This window comes from Cyprinus carpio, chromosome B24 (genome assembly GCF_018340385.1).
Source record: "Cyprinus carpio isolate SPL01 chromosome B24, ASM1834038v1, whole genome shotgun sequence".
NCBI lineage: Eukaryota > Metazoa > Chordata > Actinopteri > Cypriniformes > Cyprinidae > Cyprinus > Cyprinus carpio.
This window is the reverse complement of record NC_056620.1, coordinates 1188436-1206928: the sequence shown is the minus strand read 5'-3', so window position 1 is coordinate 1206928 and position 18493 is coordinate 1188436. Positions and strand designations below refer to the sequence as shown.

At 33.6% G+C, this 18493-nt stretch overlaps 1 pseudogene; it reads right to left on the bottom strand.

The window, feature by feature from the left end:
* LOC109070651 overlaps positions 1-11369 on the bottom strand; it is a 72311-nt pseudogene extending 60942 nt beyond the window's left edge.
* Between the last annotated feature and the right edge of the window lie 7124 nt (positions 11370-18493).

The window sequence follows — 18493 nt, the reverse complement described above, 5'->3', positions numbered from 1 at the left end:
AGCACTTTGAATTACCATTGTGTATGAAATCTGCTATAGAAATAAACTTGCCTTGCCTTGCCTTTATGCCGCAGCTGCACGGGAGGAAACACATTATGAGAGGAGATGGTCACGGAGGAAGCAGCATGGCTCTGAAATAAAGGCTGATGACGAGGAGCTTCAAAAGCTGAAAATCTGAATCTGGTTGGTCTGAGATATGGAAAGAGATGCATGGAATGAGAATCTGGTTGGTCTGGTGGATAATTGTATTTTATGTATATATATTTTATATAGTGCCTGTACCAGCATTGCGTTAACAAGGAGGTTGGGGGATCGTCCCCGGGAAACACATGATAGGATTGATAGCCCTGTGTCGCTTTGGATAAAACGTCTGATGACTTGATATAATCATGAGACGGAGATTGGGAGGATTCCCTGCACAAAGACGGAGACTTGAGTCTGAACTTCACAGGCATCAGAAAATAAGCCGACTACAGAAATACAGTGACATCTGAAACGGTTTCAATCCTAAAGATGATGAAGTCCATCGGACTCCCCGACTGCATCTGTGGCGGTTGTGAAAGTGGACTGTCGATTGCCTTTCTGGCAACATCAGCGATACGCAGAGAAATGAGTGAAATCCAAACCCTTTGTAAAAGTGCATTAATGGAAGAAAGACACAAACAGTCAGGAAGAGGATACTGACCCTCCATGAAGTACAAGCTGGCATTGATTCTCCACACGATCTGGCCTTTGTGGGAGCCGCTCACACCACGACTCTTATAGTCCAGAAAGTTTTCTGACAGAACCTCATCTATGAAAGAAAGAGAAAGAGAAGGTTGTTTTCTCTTGTTCTGCCTCCATTTCAAGCTCAAATAATATGCTAAGGTTGCAGTAAAACTATTTTATGTCATTACATTGCTAAGGGCATGAGAAACAAATGGGATTTATTTGAATAAGACATTTTGCATCCTCTGTAGAGGGCATCAGGCTTTATTTATTAAGAAAATGAAAAGACACTAATTTTTTCAGGTTCCAGGCTATTTGATTGAACAAAACTTTGTATAAAGATACTCCCAGTTATGTTATGAAAGATATTCCAGAATGATTTGATATACTATTTATAATAATATCATATATAATATATTAATAATATAATAACATAATAGTAAATATATAATCAACTTATAATACAAAATATTATTACAATAATAATAATAATAATAATAATAATAATAATAATAATAATAAACTGTTTTCTCTATTAACATATTTTAAAATGTTCATATTCCTGTGATGAAAAGCTGATACTGATTTGCTACTCAGTTTAATTTAAAGTATTATTGGTGCTTAATTATTAATAATGGATTCTTTGATGAATAGAAAGTTCAAAGCATTTATTTGAAATAGAAATCTTCTGTAACATTATAAATGTCTTTACTGTCACTTTTGATCAATTTAATGCAAGTCTTCTGAAAAGAGTGTTATTTTGTTTTTATTATTATTTTTAATCTTACTTAACCCCAATCTTTTGCCATGTATGATGGTTTCCACAAAAATATTATGCAGCACAACTGTGTTCAACATTGATAATAATCAGAAATGTTTCTTGAGCAGCAAATCATCATATTAGAATGATTTCTGAAGATCATGTGACACTGAATACTGCAGTAATGATGCTGAAAATACAGCTGTGCATCACAGAAATAAATTACACTTTAACAGAGATTCACACAGAAAACAGCTGTTTTAAACTGTAATAATATTTCACATTTTTACTGTATCTTTTAGATAAAATACATGCAGTGAGTTACAATAGACTTCTTTCAAAACCATTTGAAAATATGAATTTTTCCAAACTTTTGACAGGTAGAGAGTATATATTTATGTCAAACAGCGTCTTCTCACCGATGAGGTACATGCCGATCCAGTCGCCAGCGTCCACCTCCTCTCTGATGTCCCAGCAGATGACGAGCTCGTCTGATTGGCCGATGCAGTAGAGCGAGGTGCTGGCGCTCAGGGTGGAGCGGCTCTGTAAGGACACCAGATCCGTGTCGCTGGTGGATCGGGGCAGAGCCGAGCTGAAGCGTGTCTCACTCTTACACCGCCGGCGTGACGGAGAGGCCATGGCCGCCAGACCCAGAAACCTGCTCTGGTACAGGTTCTGCAGAGAAAGTCAGGCCACTTTAACACTTGAGTTATTTGACTTGGTGGCTTCATTATTTATCACAGTTTTTCATGGGAACAGTTGAACTGATCATGTTAAAGACTTATTTTAAAGTGACATTACAATTCATTATTGCAGAAAAACACATGGAAAACTGACCAAAGAATTTATTTATTTATTTATTTATTTATTTTTTTGTTTATTTATTTTCTTTTTTTGGAAACTTCTTATTTCACTGGAAAGATTATATTATATAATATGGTAAAAAATAGGTTAGTTTATAATTTAAATTTTTAAGGTTGTACAAGTCGTTTCAAATTAAATTACATTAAACCAAATGTTGAAGTTGTGTTGTACCAGGAGGCCTTAAACTTTATTTTATTTTGTATATGTTTGTGTGTATACTAGAAGTGTGTAACTGGTACAGTATGTGTACATGTATACTGTGTATATATATATATATAATTTTTTTTTTTTTAATTTATGAATTTACTTTTTCTGGTTGATTATTTGTTTGTGAATGTTTTTAAGTACTTGTTATAAGTTTGTGTTAACATAGCATGTTAGTGCTGTTGAATTATGTTATATATATGTAATATATATATGTAATATATATGTGTAAAAAAAAATACATTAAACCAACTTAAAAAAAAATTAATTTCATGTAACTTAAAAGGAATTGCTCAACTTATTTGGATGAGTTAAAATTATGTAAAAACATGTTTTTTACAGTGTGTAAATTTATCTCCAAATTTTCAAAGCTTAATTTTTATAGTAAAAAAAACAACAAAACATTTTCAACATTGTCACTACAAATATTCATTAAAGTCCTAAACCCATTCTGAAATGCCTGCAATATCTGCAAATAAATATAATTTTACTGAATTTTAATGCAATTGCAATGCAAATGATTAATGCAAATAATCTTTAGTTTGAAGGTGCAATCACAATTCTGAAATTTCAACAAAATTTCAGCAAAATCTGCATGGGAAAATTACTGGATCTTTTTAGAACAGAAATGTGACCGCACCTTAAATTATTATTACACATGATTTGTGAAGTCATGCGATGGTGAGAAAACAGACTGAAATGTACAATTTTATTACTGAAAATATTCCCTTGCACAATGCTGCAATGGTTCAAATCTTCTTTGCATTGTTTGTGGACGTGTGACAAAGATCTGAAGTTTTTAATGTTAGGAAATATGGCACTTTCCAGAAGATGTGTGGAAGTGAAGAGCTCATGCAGAGAAGGAGAGGAACATGTGACATCCAAAGCGATTAGCATCTCATTACTACTCATTAATTGGGATGTACAGATGGATACAGTAATAAGGCACTATTATGACATGAATGGTTTATTATCCAGGCAGGGTATAAATAAATATACCAAAAAAGCTTTAACATAAATTTTTATGCACAAAAATGTGGCATTCTCATAATTTCTGCAGGCTTAATGAAGTAAGACTTTTTAAAAACATTTTTAACATCAGTTAAAGAACAATTAGGGAATAAATTTAATTGTGTTTAATTTCTTAGAAAACAAGTCTTTACATACTCAATTTGCATCTTAATGAAGTAAATGTATTTTGATTTAGGGATGTTTAGATATTTGTGCAGGAAAACCAGACAAAAAAAAAAACTGAGGGAGATATTAATTTTAGTGCGTGCAAAATTTAATACTACGATTTTATGAATTAAAGAGTTTTTGCTCTGAATTTTTAAGGTCTTAATTTGTGGATGGGTGAATTAAGACTCTTTAAGACCTGCGGAAAACCTTTTAACAGTTTTATGCACAAGGCATCACCCATTGAACACATAAGGGCTGAAGTGAATGCCACACTCTTGACTTCGACATACAAGCACAAGATCCCTCTGATATGATGAGCTTAGATTGTCCACATCGTTCTATGACAGAGCCATCGACAGCATCTGTACCTGCAGGCTGATATCATCATATTCACTAGATCCCCCATTGTGCCCTAAAGGATTCGCCATTATCAGCAAGGTGTGATGCAATACAAGAAAACAGTCAACAGATCTCTGAACGCTTGCCAGGAGATCACACACACACACACACACACACACACACACACACACACACACACACAGTCCTTAAAATAGTAAAGCCTCTGGGAGCTGCTCCACGGCAAACAGAGAAAGCAAGAGGACTGAAAATCAAGTCCAAAATAACACAACACTTACTGTACCTCCTCTGGAGTGCTCTCAATAATAATAATAATTAAAATAAATATATAAATAAATAAATTAAATTAAATAAATGAATAAATAAATAAAAATAAACAGACTCTTAAATACACAAGATTGCTTTCTTAAAATATCATAATATATGCTATATATTATTATATTATATATATATAATTATATATATATATATATATATTTAGACATGACCATTTAAAAAAAATATATAATTTTATGTTGGTATGTATGGTGTCAAAATACTTTTAGTAAACTTGTCTATGAAACTATATTAGTGTGAAAACTTTCCTAAATTATATTTAGCCTTTTCCCAATATTTCACAAACATCTGGGACTGAATTTTGTTGCTAAACATGAATATGTGCACCTGTTAACCAGCCACTGCAGCAAACACATTGTATCATGTTTTTTATTTATTTATTTATTTATTTATTTTATTATATATTTTTTTATTATTATTATTATTTTTTTTTTCAGTGTGGTTCATGTATAATTTAAAAATCCTAAGGACTTCTAAGAATTTCTCAAATTTTAATTGTAATTAATAAAAAAGAGGTAAATGTAAGTAATAACAAAGTAATAACATTCAGTTTATTTTCCACATTTATAGAAGCTAATCAAACACAATATGGTTTTAGTTTAAACATATTAAGTTATGACTTTTTTATAACATAATGGTTCTTCAGGTCCAAACAGACCCAGAATGAGAAAATAGCATACAGATTTTCAATGCATTACGAGAGTTTAACTTACTTAACTTGATTCACTGAACTTGTTTATTAAGATATATAAACTTAAACCAGAATTTTCTCCATCTCAAACAATCCATGTAGAAACGATCCGTTAAAGTTACGAGTGATCTGTCAGTAGTTTAAAAATTAAAGTACTAAACAAAATCCATGGCGTAACAGTTCACACAGTTTGCATGAGTGCTTTAGAGCTTTGGTGGTGATAAAGAGTAAACGACGGTGAAGATGATGGAGATGATGAAGGAGGAAGAGCACTGACCTTTACACTACACAGGTGCAGCAGCATTGTGATTCAGCGACTCACAGCACATCAGATCCTGAGGAGAAGGTCAGGAGTGACTGAAACGGCATAAAACAAACTCTCTGAATCCCAACTCAATCAGACTGAACACAACCACTCAGTCCTGCTCTCGCAGCGCTGTGTGTGTGTGTGTGTGTGTGTGTGTGTTTGAGCTACAAAGCTGAACCTTCAGCTTAAGACACAACACTGTGAAATCATTTAACATATTCACAGATATATTGATGTGTCAGATGCAAGAATGCAATCAAAATCAAACCTGCATCCTCAAACAAGAAAGTGCATCAGAATCAGAAACAAACAGTGAAAATACAACATTCACAAACACAACAATAAACACTCAAAGTAGTGCACTATGAAGGTCTATGGGGAGATTATAACCAGATAAAAAAGATGCAAAAATGACCTGGTTATTAGGATTTACACTACTGTCAGTAAGATTGTTTAATGTTTTTGAAAGACGTATCTTCTGCTCACAATGCTGCATTAAATTGATCAAAAATAGAGATAAAAAGAAAAATTGTAAAATATTATCACTGTGAAAATGTTTTTAAATTTTATTTTGCTTGTTTGTTTAAAAAAAAAACTGCATTTAATTGACATAGAATTTTGTAACATAATACTGCATTATGTATATGCCACCTTGCTGAATAATAATAAAAAAAAGCAAAATACTTTTGAACAGTTGTGTGTCTGCACAAGCTGTGATTTCCATGAAACACATTCAGAAAGTTTAAAAAGAAACTCATGCTGACGTTATGATCATTTTGTATTTTAATATTAAGAAAGTTTAAATTGATACTCATGCCGAATTTTTATGATTATTTTTTTTTTTTTTTATTATTTTTCTTTTTGAACATTTATTCCTTAATTTGTTTAACTTTGAACATTCTTTATGCAAGTTAAACAACAGTTAATTGGTGTTCGGAACACATTTAATGATTCACCAAGGAAGCATTGATCACCAAACAATGAAAAACGCAATAAATTAGATTTCAGTATCATGTGAAACAGCGCAAATGCTCTCAATGCTAACATTACATATCCTGCATAGCAAACAAAAGCATTCTCTACACGACTGAAGTGAATTACATCCCGTCTGAGATTCACAGCTGATGCTTTAATGCTGTGGACGGGTCACTTTCATCAGCACTGATCTGTCTGAAAAACACTCACAGCAGCAAGAAAGAGAAAAAAGATTAGATGCCCCTCCAGCAGCTTTAATGTTCTTCTAGAATCAGATGAAACAGAGCTGATAACACATGACTGTTTGATGAGAAATACTGTTTACACGTCCACAGCATCATACACTCATGACAAATAGTGAACATACATTTATACTGAAAACATACAGAACATTTTAGAGTGTCAGGCAGTCCAGAAACACACCAGCATTTTAAGCTTTTCAAAAATAATATCACAGATAATATTATTGTTTACTTTAACCCTCATGTTGTGTTTCAGTCATTTTGACCAATTTTTTTTTTCTTTTTTCCAGAAAATACTAGTTAATATGATCAAATTGTTAATATTATCACTCCCAGCATAACATTATAGGCTATATATGTACAGTACGTATATCCCACCCTGTTACACTCATAACAGACCGGCCTACAAAATATTCAACCAGATCTCTCTACTGTTAATTTCTGATGGAAACTGCAGTGATATGTACTTTTTGTACTTATATTTAGCATTTTGCAAAAACGTTTGTGTTTCCATGATGCCATAATATTAACAAATATTAGATTCAGTCTGTTTATCAACTTGTTTTTCTTGAGTTAGCACAGGCTTTGTGTTTCATTTTGGAGCTGGTTGATGGTAGGGCTCACTGATCTGAGTTTAAACCTCAGTATCTGAGTGACCATTGGCACAATTATCCATAAATAATGTTTATTCTCACTCGAGAACCGAAGAGCATTAACACTGATCAATGATGCTTATGTTCAGTCCATTCCAAAGAGAAAAACAAAACCTGTGCTAATAGAAAGAAAACAAGTTTGAATCCGAGATTTGGTGATAATGTTGCATAATTACAAAAAAGGCCAGTCATTTTTTTTTTCTCTTTAATAACCAACTTTAACCAGCAAATGTTCAATACTACAGTACGTGCAGGTCCGGCAGGTTAGTAATTAACTTAATGGACTGCAGTGCTGTTCCCTGAGTTCAGCGTGATCCGCTTTTATCCATTATCCCTCTCTGAAATCATGTTTCTGGAAGTGGTTGAGGTCCTATGTTCTCTGATCCTCACATTTCTAGCCAAAATCAAAAGAAAATGATAAGTAATTGCTGTAATTTTGTAGATAACAATTATTTCATGCATTACCACATTATGGTCATTGTTAAAAAGCACATATCCCCCAAGTTCCTAGAAGTGTCTAAAATATTTATTTTTACTGTAATAGATAGGAATAAAATTATAAGCATAAAAAATATATTTTAATATACATAATGAGAAATATTAAAAATTACAGCAATGTTAACCAGGGAATAAACCTGTCATAATAAAAAAAAAAGCAACTGTAACATTAATATTCTACTCTATTTTTTTTCCATCAAGCAACAACAAAATCCAACAAAATCCTTGCGTATGTGGGCTATTACAGGAGCGATAAGAGAGCATCGTGAAGGCAGGGTCATGATGAGGTGAAGTATGTTGTGAGAGCCCTGAGCGCAGGAGAGCGTAGTGAAGCGTGAGGATCGCAGCACATATACAGTAGGTCAACTCCACTCATACGAGGGCTTATGAAGTTATTATACGCTCCCTCTGGAACGCTCTGCATTTCCCATTAGCAGCCATCATCAGCTTTCAGAAAAGACAAAGTATTTTCATTAGTTCAGGGGCCGCTGTGGCTTTGTTTTTCAGATTTAGTCTGACAGAAAAATAAATAAATAACTACAAACCTTTAAAAGAATGTAGAGTCATGCAGTTAACATTAATGATCAATGACAGTGTCTGCAATATTCTATCTTATCTATCTATCTATCTATCTATCTATCTATCTATCTATCTATATATATATAGATGTATATATATATATATATATATATCTATATAGTGCTGTCAAATGATTAATTGCATCCAAAGTAAAAGTTTTTGTTTACATTATATATGTATGTGTACTGTGTATATTTATTATGTTTATATAAAGACACACACATACAGTATATATTTTAAAAATATTTATATATTTATACATTTATATATTCATATTTATGGAAGAGGATTAGGGCTACACAATAATAATAATAATAATAAAAAATCTTGAGATTGAAGTCATTACATTTTGAGAGAAAATTGTTAAATTTCAAGAAAAAAGTTGAAATAAAATGTTGAGATTAAATTTGTTAAATTACGAGAAAAAAATTGTACGATTTCGGGAAAAAAGTCGTAAAATTTATTAAAAAAAACCGCGTAAAATTTTGAGAAAAAAATCTAAAAATATTGTGAATAAACTCGCTAAATTGCGGGAAAAAAGTCGTAAAATTTTGAGAAAAAAAATTGTTAAATTTCGACAAAAAAGTCGAAATAAAATATTGAGATTAAACTTGTTAAATTACGAGAAAAAAATCGTAAGATTTAGAGAAAAAAGTCATAAAATTTCGAGAAAAAACTCGTTAAATAAAAAATAAAAAAACGTGTTAAATTTAGAGAAAAAAGTCTAAATAAAATATTGAGAATTAACTCGCTAAATTGCAAGAAAAAAGTCGTAAAATTTTGAGGAAAAAAAGGTTAAATTTCGACAAAAAAGTCTAAATAAAATATTGAGAATAGACTCGTTAAATTACGAGAAAACATTCGCTACATTTCGAGAAAAAACTTGTTAAATTTGGACAAAAAAGTCTGTCTATCTAAAAAAGTCGGGAATAAACTCTTGTTTCATGTTCATGTCGTCTCGTTGGACAGCGTTATTCACTGGCGGAGGTTAGAGAGTAATGCACTGGGGAGTAGTGTATTTTATGATTGACTGGGTTTGAGCCTGTCTTTTGCCAAACTCACTTTTCTTCCTTTTCTCATCAAATATCACATCGTAAAAGTGGAAATCAATTGCTTAACGAGTGTTTAATAATAATGTATTAATAAGGGTTAGACTATAGGGAGGGCTTTGTTGTCCCAGTAAGGCAGCATCTATTTAATAATTTCAATAAATAAAATATAATGTTATTAAAATCAATGATATTATTGCATCCTGTTAATGTACAGCAATACTGATATATATATATATATGGTAAATTTAAGACTTTTTAAAGACCATTTTAAAACCAATTAAAAAAAATGTAAGTAATAAATTGAGGGAAACACAATCAGTATGCTCTGTAAATGTAAATTTCTAAAGAGCAGAATATGAGTTGTGTAAGTATTAACTTTACATTGCTATTTAACAGATTTTACAAAAAAAAGATGAATTGTTTTCTCATGCAAATGTTTAAAGATTCCTGAATCAAGATACACTGAGAAGGAAAATTGCATACGACGTCTTGTTTTCTGTCAAAGTGATCAAAACAACGTGATTAAAACAAGAACAATATCTGCCAGTGAGGACAGAAAAATCAACTTAATTCAAAAGCAAAACACATTTACACACCCAATCCCCTCTTGTTTTAAGCATAAACTCATTTCATTCCATTCTGTTTCTCCGAAAATATAAACTTCAGATATCGACCTCAGGTAAATGTATCTTGATTTAAGGCTGTTTAGGTACTGTATGTGCATCCAACATTTAATGCCATGAACTGAAGACTTTCTGCTTCCCTTTAAGACCTGTTAAGTTTTTAATAAGTACAATTAGCTTTCTATAAAATGTATTTGCCTACTGAGATAGCAAGGTGCCTGTGTGTATGTTTGGATCTGTAAAAGCATTTACCAAGCGTGCCCAGGGTAAATACCAGCCTGCGTCCTGGGCCTGTTTGATGAACCTCATGGGCAACCCTCACCATCAATCCCAACCTCACAACCAATAAAGACCAAAGCCACTGCATCAGGAATCTCATAAATCACTCGCATAATTAACAGTGTGGCATGGGATCCATAACAGTGAAACAGGAAACTTATCTTCTGTTTTGACTGAAAGGCATAATTATGATGGCGCAAAGTTAATAACAATGAAGCTCTCACTTTATATTAGATACTGTAGTTCATGGCATTCATTCAAAACCCCTTCTTTGTCCAAACATGAGGCCTGATTATTGAAATATGGTATTGGTTCACCAGTCCAGCACTTCTGACGTGCATGTGATATGACAAAAGCATGTCTGATTGGGTTATTCTTGGTGTATGCATCATCAAATTACACAAAACTGAGCGCTTGATACAAACTAAGTTAAAGCTGTATTGTCATCAAAATTAAACAGTGCTATAAATCTATTAATGAATGAATCAGCATCAACTCTGATCTAATAAGCACTGCCGTATCTGACAGTGTTAGTGATTATAAAGTAAGAAGATAAATCACTGTTTCTTTTGGCAGAATCTTTGGTTGAGTCTGATGGTTCAGGTTCTCAACACAATAATGTACTGTACATAGCCCATGTGTTGTTCAGATGTGTGTAAACAGCATTATGCTCACATGCATGTCAGCATCACTCTGTCACGCGCTTCGTGATTGACTCTAGAGAGAAAGAGATCCCGCTGGCACCCGTCGCATTGGAGTTTAACACAGAGTACAAACACAGGCGAGATTGATCAAACGACATCTCTAAACGACTGACGCGCGTTTACAGAAAGCTTACTGGCTCTTCAATGACACACACACACACACACAGGACAATAAAGCTCAAACACACATACCTGGGACAGTATGAGCTGTCTGAGAATCATATTCCAGCTCTAAGCGCGATCCTAAAAGCCAAACGCGATAACCCCGCGCGGAAAGATCCGCTGGAAATCCATGAGAGCAGCAGAACGCGGTGCGATGAACGCCACTCTCTCCCGCATCAGCACCGCGGACGGCAGCCAATCAGCAGCCGGCATTTCCGCTGCGACCCGCTGTGACCCCGCCTCCTGCCTGACTCCTCCCACAAAACATCATCAACTGTATTTACTGCCAAGATGAACTGTGCCTGGATTCCCTGGAAGTCCAGACAAACACTTTTGTTTTTCTTCCTCAAAGCGAGCACATTTATTCTAAACAAGCCAGTAATAATAATGAAAGAAAAGCATTCACTATAATCTGTTAGAATTTATATTATAATATTTGTTAGTATTCCATGTTATCCATTGACTTTTGTGGTTAAATAAATAAATAGTTTCATTTACCAAAAAACACATTCCCCTCTTGTTGCAAAAACTAGGCTACACATTGCTTAAAATTGTAACACACACACACACACACACACACACACAATTCTCAACTGTTATTGTACTGCTGCATTATCTACTATATGGGGGGGGGAGTTACAGTCATGGGAAATATGCGTTTGCCAGATTACAATCTAAAATTTGGTCCCAAACTTGGCCCCTGCAGAGTGAGAGTTAAGTTTAGACTACTGTTTTTATGTTTGAACTTAATAAAACATGTCTATTCGATTTTAATTTTAAGCAAAGGTGCACTGTGGAGCTTCTACCTCTCTATCGCCATCTATAGACGGAACATAATATTACACGTGACGTTGCAATCTCTTCAGAATAAATCATCGCCTATATATATATATATATATAGGCTTAGTAAAGCACAAACACTATTTTAAACAGATTTTCTAAAATGTTTTGAAGTATTTATTTATTTTATTTTTTTACTAAAAAGACTTAGAACCAGTGTTTTTTTATGAAGCTGAAAGAGTTATATGAAGATTTATTTTTATTTTTATTTTTTTAAATTGTTTTCTACTCTATATAAGTACCAAATGTTTTAGCACGCCTCATATAATGTGTTAAAATGTCAGCTGCTGAATATGATACTTATAAAAGGTTAAGTGCCGGAACAGAGTAGCACAGCTCAGTGCATATTATGCTATTATACACTTCCCTCGCTATAACAGAGTTTAACAGAATTTACTGACACCCGCACTCGCAGGCATTTGAGCTCAGTGAACGCTGATTATGACTGTCAGAGAACAGGCCTGGTAATTTACATGTTTCATATCATTGACTTTGACTGAATTGCCTAATCCCTACAATTACCAGTTACTGTAGATGCAGTGTGTTTTATATTATTCAGATATCTCAGGAACGGAGACCCTTTCTCATGAATTACAGAGCACAGGAGGATGGAGTCTGTGCATGCTGAACTGACTCATCTTCACCTGGAAACAAAGCTTCTCAAATAGTTAGTAACCTTATAGATAATGAAGTATCAGAGGATCCTCAAATGCTTCTGTTGTTCTGGTACCAGCCAAACAGATATTTTCTGACAGGATCTGGCATCCGGGGCTGGGTCTTGATTATCTGGAGGCATGATCTAACAATACATAGGGAGTAACAGTGGCACTGTATGTCATTTTTCTAAAAAAAAAGCACAGACAGAGGAACATGTAACACTAACAACAGTGAATACACTTTAGCATTCTGAAGACAATTTAGTACTGACTTGATATTTAGAGAGTCTCTTATCTAGAAAATGTGTCTTATACTTCAAGCTTAAACACACACACACACACACACACACACACACACACACACACACACACATCTTTGTATCAATTGCTGTTTTGTTTCTGCTTTTAAGACATCTATTCTATGACAAACCATTCTATGACAAAATAAAAGATTGTGTTTATTTATTCAAGTAATCAGAAATATTATTTGTATTAAAAAAAATGGATGGATGGATAATTGTTGGATAATTTTATTTTTATTATAAGAAATTCTTCTGAATGCAGTGAAATCACCTGGAGTAACAATGGTTATGTTCATTTTTTCATATGTTTTTTTTTTTTCAAATAAATTATTATTATTATTATTATTTGAATGTATTGTGACAAGTTTGTATGCAATGTGTAATTGTACTTGTCCTTGTGTTATAGACGGTGCTCCTGTGAAAAATAATGAAAATCTGTCTGTCTGTCTGTCTGTCTGTCTGTCTGTCTGTCTGTCTATCTATCTATCTATCTATCTATCTATCTATCTATGTGATGTAAAAGAGCTGTTATAATGTGGTTACAGAGAACCAATAACTAAAAAAGCGCAACATAGACCTCTAGTGGCCATATTTGAATATTACAGCATAAAATAGAAAATACTCAGTTGTCAAGACTTTTTTTTTTTTCTTTTTTTTTTTCTGTCATAGAAACACTTAATAAATACATAAACAACTAACAGAAATGTTAAAACCGAATTCTGGCTATAATCAACAGCGCACTTAAGCAGCACCTTACTTCTTGAGATTTTCCATGCATACATTCTGACTGCATTATGCCAGAAATGTTGGACTCTTATCACCATGACTCAGTAATAAGTGTTATGTCTGAAATGATGCATATTTTACAGTTACATATCTTCTATAAAATGCAGCCTATTTAGACGATAGATGTCATGATCTGGAGATTATATGGTTCCAGCTGGCAGTTTTACAAGTTTTTTCCCATTGCACAAAAACAAACAAGCAAAACTAAACACTGATTTTTGTTAAAGCAGTGCTTTATATAATATAATATTGTGTGAACTCTGTCATGCCCACTGGAGCCTCATCAGTAGGGCATTGTTTGAATTATGTGAGGAGTTTATGTTCATAGTAGGTAGGGCTTATTTGGCTAGAATGATGCCTAGGTTTCTGGTTCTGATTTTGGAAACAAAAGTTGATGTTTTCTGTTTAGACTTTATTTATCTACATTACACAATTTGTATGAATGTTTAATATTGTTCATATTTAGGTGGGATGCACCAATAGCCTACTACATTTCTCTGCCGATTATTCAGGATGATATATATTGATAGTTATGTTATCTTCCCAACTAATGCTATATACTATACAGTGGACGCTCCCATTTAAGAGCGTCAAAACACAATTTAGAGCTTGAATTCTGTGATAAAATGGACTGAATCTGAGAGCTGAGTCTTTTTTTTAATCAAAAGTAAAGGACAGTGTTTGTTTAAAGGGAAAACCACTGACCTGGCAACCCTAGCAACTATGGAAGATTCAAATAGAATAGAGTCAAATATAATCTGCGTTAATTTATTTAAGTGACATTGTTAATGCCTTATTTCTGTTAACCCTAAATTCTACACAAGAGACATTTTCTTCACACATGAGAAGCTGTCTGTCTGATATGTTGTTCCTCCCCATTTTGATTGACAAGATAAAATCGGCTTTGATAATTTATTGATTATTGGCTGATACATCGATGCATGCATCCCTGATATTTACTAGTCTGAAAAGCAGGCACAATGTAAAAATAGTCATGCTGTAAAACCTCTCAAATGGAGATAAAAGTACATAAAAAAAAAGAGAAAGACTGACAGGAAGACAAATGACAGGCGGTCATGTCGTAGGTGACCAGAAACAGTGCTAGTTGTTCCCTCCCTGCTGTCAAATACATTAGAGTGTGTCTGTTGGAGCAACGCCAGATTGAATCCAGCAAGTCCACTAGAGAGCAGTCTGGTCATTCATTACACTCTCCTTCAGTTTCTTTCTTCCCTTTCTTCAGCTCATCATTTCCCTCTCCTCATCAAACTCTTTAGTAATGCAAAAGAGTGTTGTCTTTTCTGCAAGTGCCGCTGGACCAGAACAGAACAGAACCGCTTCTGTCCTCGGGGAGAGAGAAGTAAACACAGGAGCCGGTCTCAGCATCGTAACCGGCTCAGAATATTACATCATCAAGCGCGTGGTTTCAATAGAACATCACAGTCCCTGCTGTGCGCATGAAAAAAAGCAGAATCAAACTGAATGGCGAACAGAATTTCCCTGCAAAGTGCCTCCTCTCACATCAAAGACCGAGAGGCTTCGCCTCGTTCACACACAATGACTGGAAATTTCTGGCATATAGTGCTTCAGAAGAGACGACTTCAAAAACAGCTGGGCTGAACTTTCCCTCCACTCCTGCAGGAGATCCGCTTGAAACGGAGCATCCCGTGAATCTGGTGCGTTTGAAAGACGGAGGATCCACAGCGAGGTGCATTTGTTCCAACACACCGTTAGCATGTTCTGTTAAAACATCATCCCACCTTCTAAGGTGCAACCAGAAAGAGACAATAGGCTACTATTTTAATTACCACACACAGCCTCAGGAGACGCGCACATTATTTATTTATTTACGATTTATTTACGTGCCAACATAATTACGAGTCACACCGGCCTTTTTATTCAATTACAGCAGATGTGATGTTTTTAGAGCTCTTTTATGCGGACACTATAGATGCCACCCTCCTATTATGTTTGGACACCAGCACTGATCAGTCACACCTCAGAGATACAGACACAAGCACAGGATGTAAATAGCCATTTTGGATTGCATTCATGACAAAAACAATAGTAACAATGCATGCATATTTTAAGTTAAATTTTAGTATGGATCTACTAAATCTACTTAACTAAGTTATGTAAAATTAGCAAGGGAAATAAGTAAATTTAACATGTCCAGTTAGAGTTTGATGAGTATTTAATTTGTTTTGTATTATTAGCAAGGGAAATAAGTAAATTTAACATGTCCAGTTAGAGTTTGATGAGTAATTTCTGCTTAATTGTTTTAAGTTTGCTCTGCAATTAAACTTTACTCAAACAACGTAGCACACAAACAAAAGATTGTTATAATTTTTTGAATTATATGTTTCTTTGATAGTTATTGACCAAATGAGCACCTCAAAACTTGGTACACAATGACAACAGTAACAATCAGTGAGTAGTGTTTGAGTATGAATGGGTCGTTTTGAGTACAACAACCATAAAACAGTGTAAATAAAACTAAATTGAACCTTATTAATTATTCATGCCCAAGTGCATGATGGGAATAACAGGATCATGACTTTGACATAAACTATCTTTGTAAACATAAACAACTCTAAGTAAAACATACTTATAAGTTAAAACTTTCAATTCTACAAGCTTAAATTGAGTACTAATTTTGAATTTACATTTTTTATTCTTGCTTGAACTAAATTATTTAATGTAGGAAGTGTGTTTGTATTTCTGTAGTGTTTACTTCACCACAAAATTATTTTTATCAGTGAGACCAATACTCTCTATTATATTTTCTATTCATCAAAGGGGAAAAAAGTATCAAGTTTATAAAGTTTATTGGGAATATTGGGTGTTTTAGATGTTTTAGATATTTTTGTGATGTTTCTGTAATGATGCTGAAAATTCAGCTTTGATCTCAGCAATCAGTTACATTTTACAGTACATTCACATGGACTCTCCATATTTTAAATGGGAGCAAAACTCATAATATTACCGTTTCTCTGCATATTTGATCAAAATAATGCAAACTTTGAAGCTGGCTGAAGAAAGACTGAAATTTTGAAGCAGTTGTGAAACCTCAAGGTTTTAAAGCTTGGATAGAATAAATAGATGTTAGTAGCACGTTGCTAGCATGATTTAACATGTTGCTAGCATAATTAGCATGTCGTTAGCATGATTAAATTTTGAAGCAGTTGTGAAACCATTTAACACACACATTGCTAACATCTTGCCTGACTTAACATGTTGTTTGCTGCATGTTTTAGTTGTTTTTTTATATTAATACTGTTGTTAGCATTGGCATATTATCTAATGTCCGTAGCATGTCCTATAGCATGTTTAAGCTTAGCATTACATGATTAGCATGTCGTTAGCATGTTGTTGCATGATAAAACGTATTGTTAGCATGTTTTTACATAACACATGATCTTAGCACACACTGTTAACATTTCTTTTGATTACCATGTGTTTTAATGTCGTTAGCACTTTAGTTAGCATCATTACACATTGCTAACATGTTTGCTGAAATTGGTTTGTTAGCTTAGGATGACGTTTTAAACATGTAGGTTGCCAACTAACATGTTTTGAAAGCATTACATTGTTTTGTGTAATCACGTTGCATGTAGGAGATCAAAATGCATAACTCCATTCATAACCCATTTTCTGTATAATGTGTTTGGATGTAAAGTTGAGTGAACCCTTGAGAGAATCCTGATGCATTCCAGTTCTGCATTATTATTATTATTATAATTAAGTTGGCTTATCTTATGAAATTGTACTTTGGCATGACATTTTATTATTATTCTTCTGAGACGAAATTTTTTTTTATCACAGGGGATCGCAAACGCAACCTGTTGCTAGCTCGTGAGTTGTGCTATATCCCTTTTTCGAACTGATTGTACTTACGGTTTTCATGAAGATTTCCTAAAACTTCCCAAATGTTGAAAAGCCTCTGCTTGAACACACTCCAACTGTCCAAAATAGCATGAAGATTCAAGAATGTTTCTGTTAGCATCTTTCTCTATCTATCGTTTCTAGCATGTTGTTAGCATGATTAACATGTTGCTAGCCTGTTTTTAATCATGATTAACACATTGTTAACACATTGTTAGCATCATTAGCATGTGGCTGACATGTATTAACATGATTAACATGTTAGTATGTTTCTAACATGTTTTTATAAATGTAGCATTTTTGGTATGTTTCTTGAATGTTTTTAGCATGTTTATAGTGTTGTTAATATGTTTTGTTATGCTAGTATATTTTTATAATTATTAAATTGCTAAATTGCTTACTTGTTGGTATGATTATTATTGGTGTTTGTGGTTGTTTGTTGAATACTGGAGGGGATGAGATTTTTTTTATTTAGTTTTAGTGTTGGAAGAAGAAGCTTTCTCAAGCCAACTGAAATATTTTTTATAACTTTTGAATGTTGATTACACATTTTTATGTTTGTTTAATTATATATGTTTGTGTAATAATATAAACACTGCATCCACATGCATGTAGGGATATAAAATGCCATTCATAACCCATTTTCTGTATAATGTGTTTGGATGTAAAGTTGAGTGAACCCTTGAGAGAATCCTGATGCATTCCAGTCTGCATTATTATTATTATTATAATTACTGTTATTGTTGTCAGGATTGTAGAAAGCTGTTACCTAAGAAAGAGCTGTCCAACATATTGGCCAAAATGGAAAGAGCTGTCCAACATACTGGCCAAAATGAACCTGTATCACAGGCAGC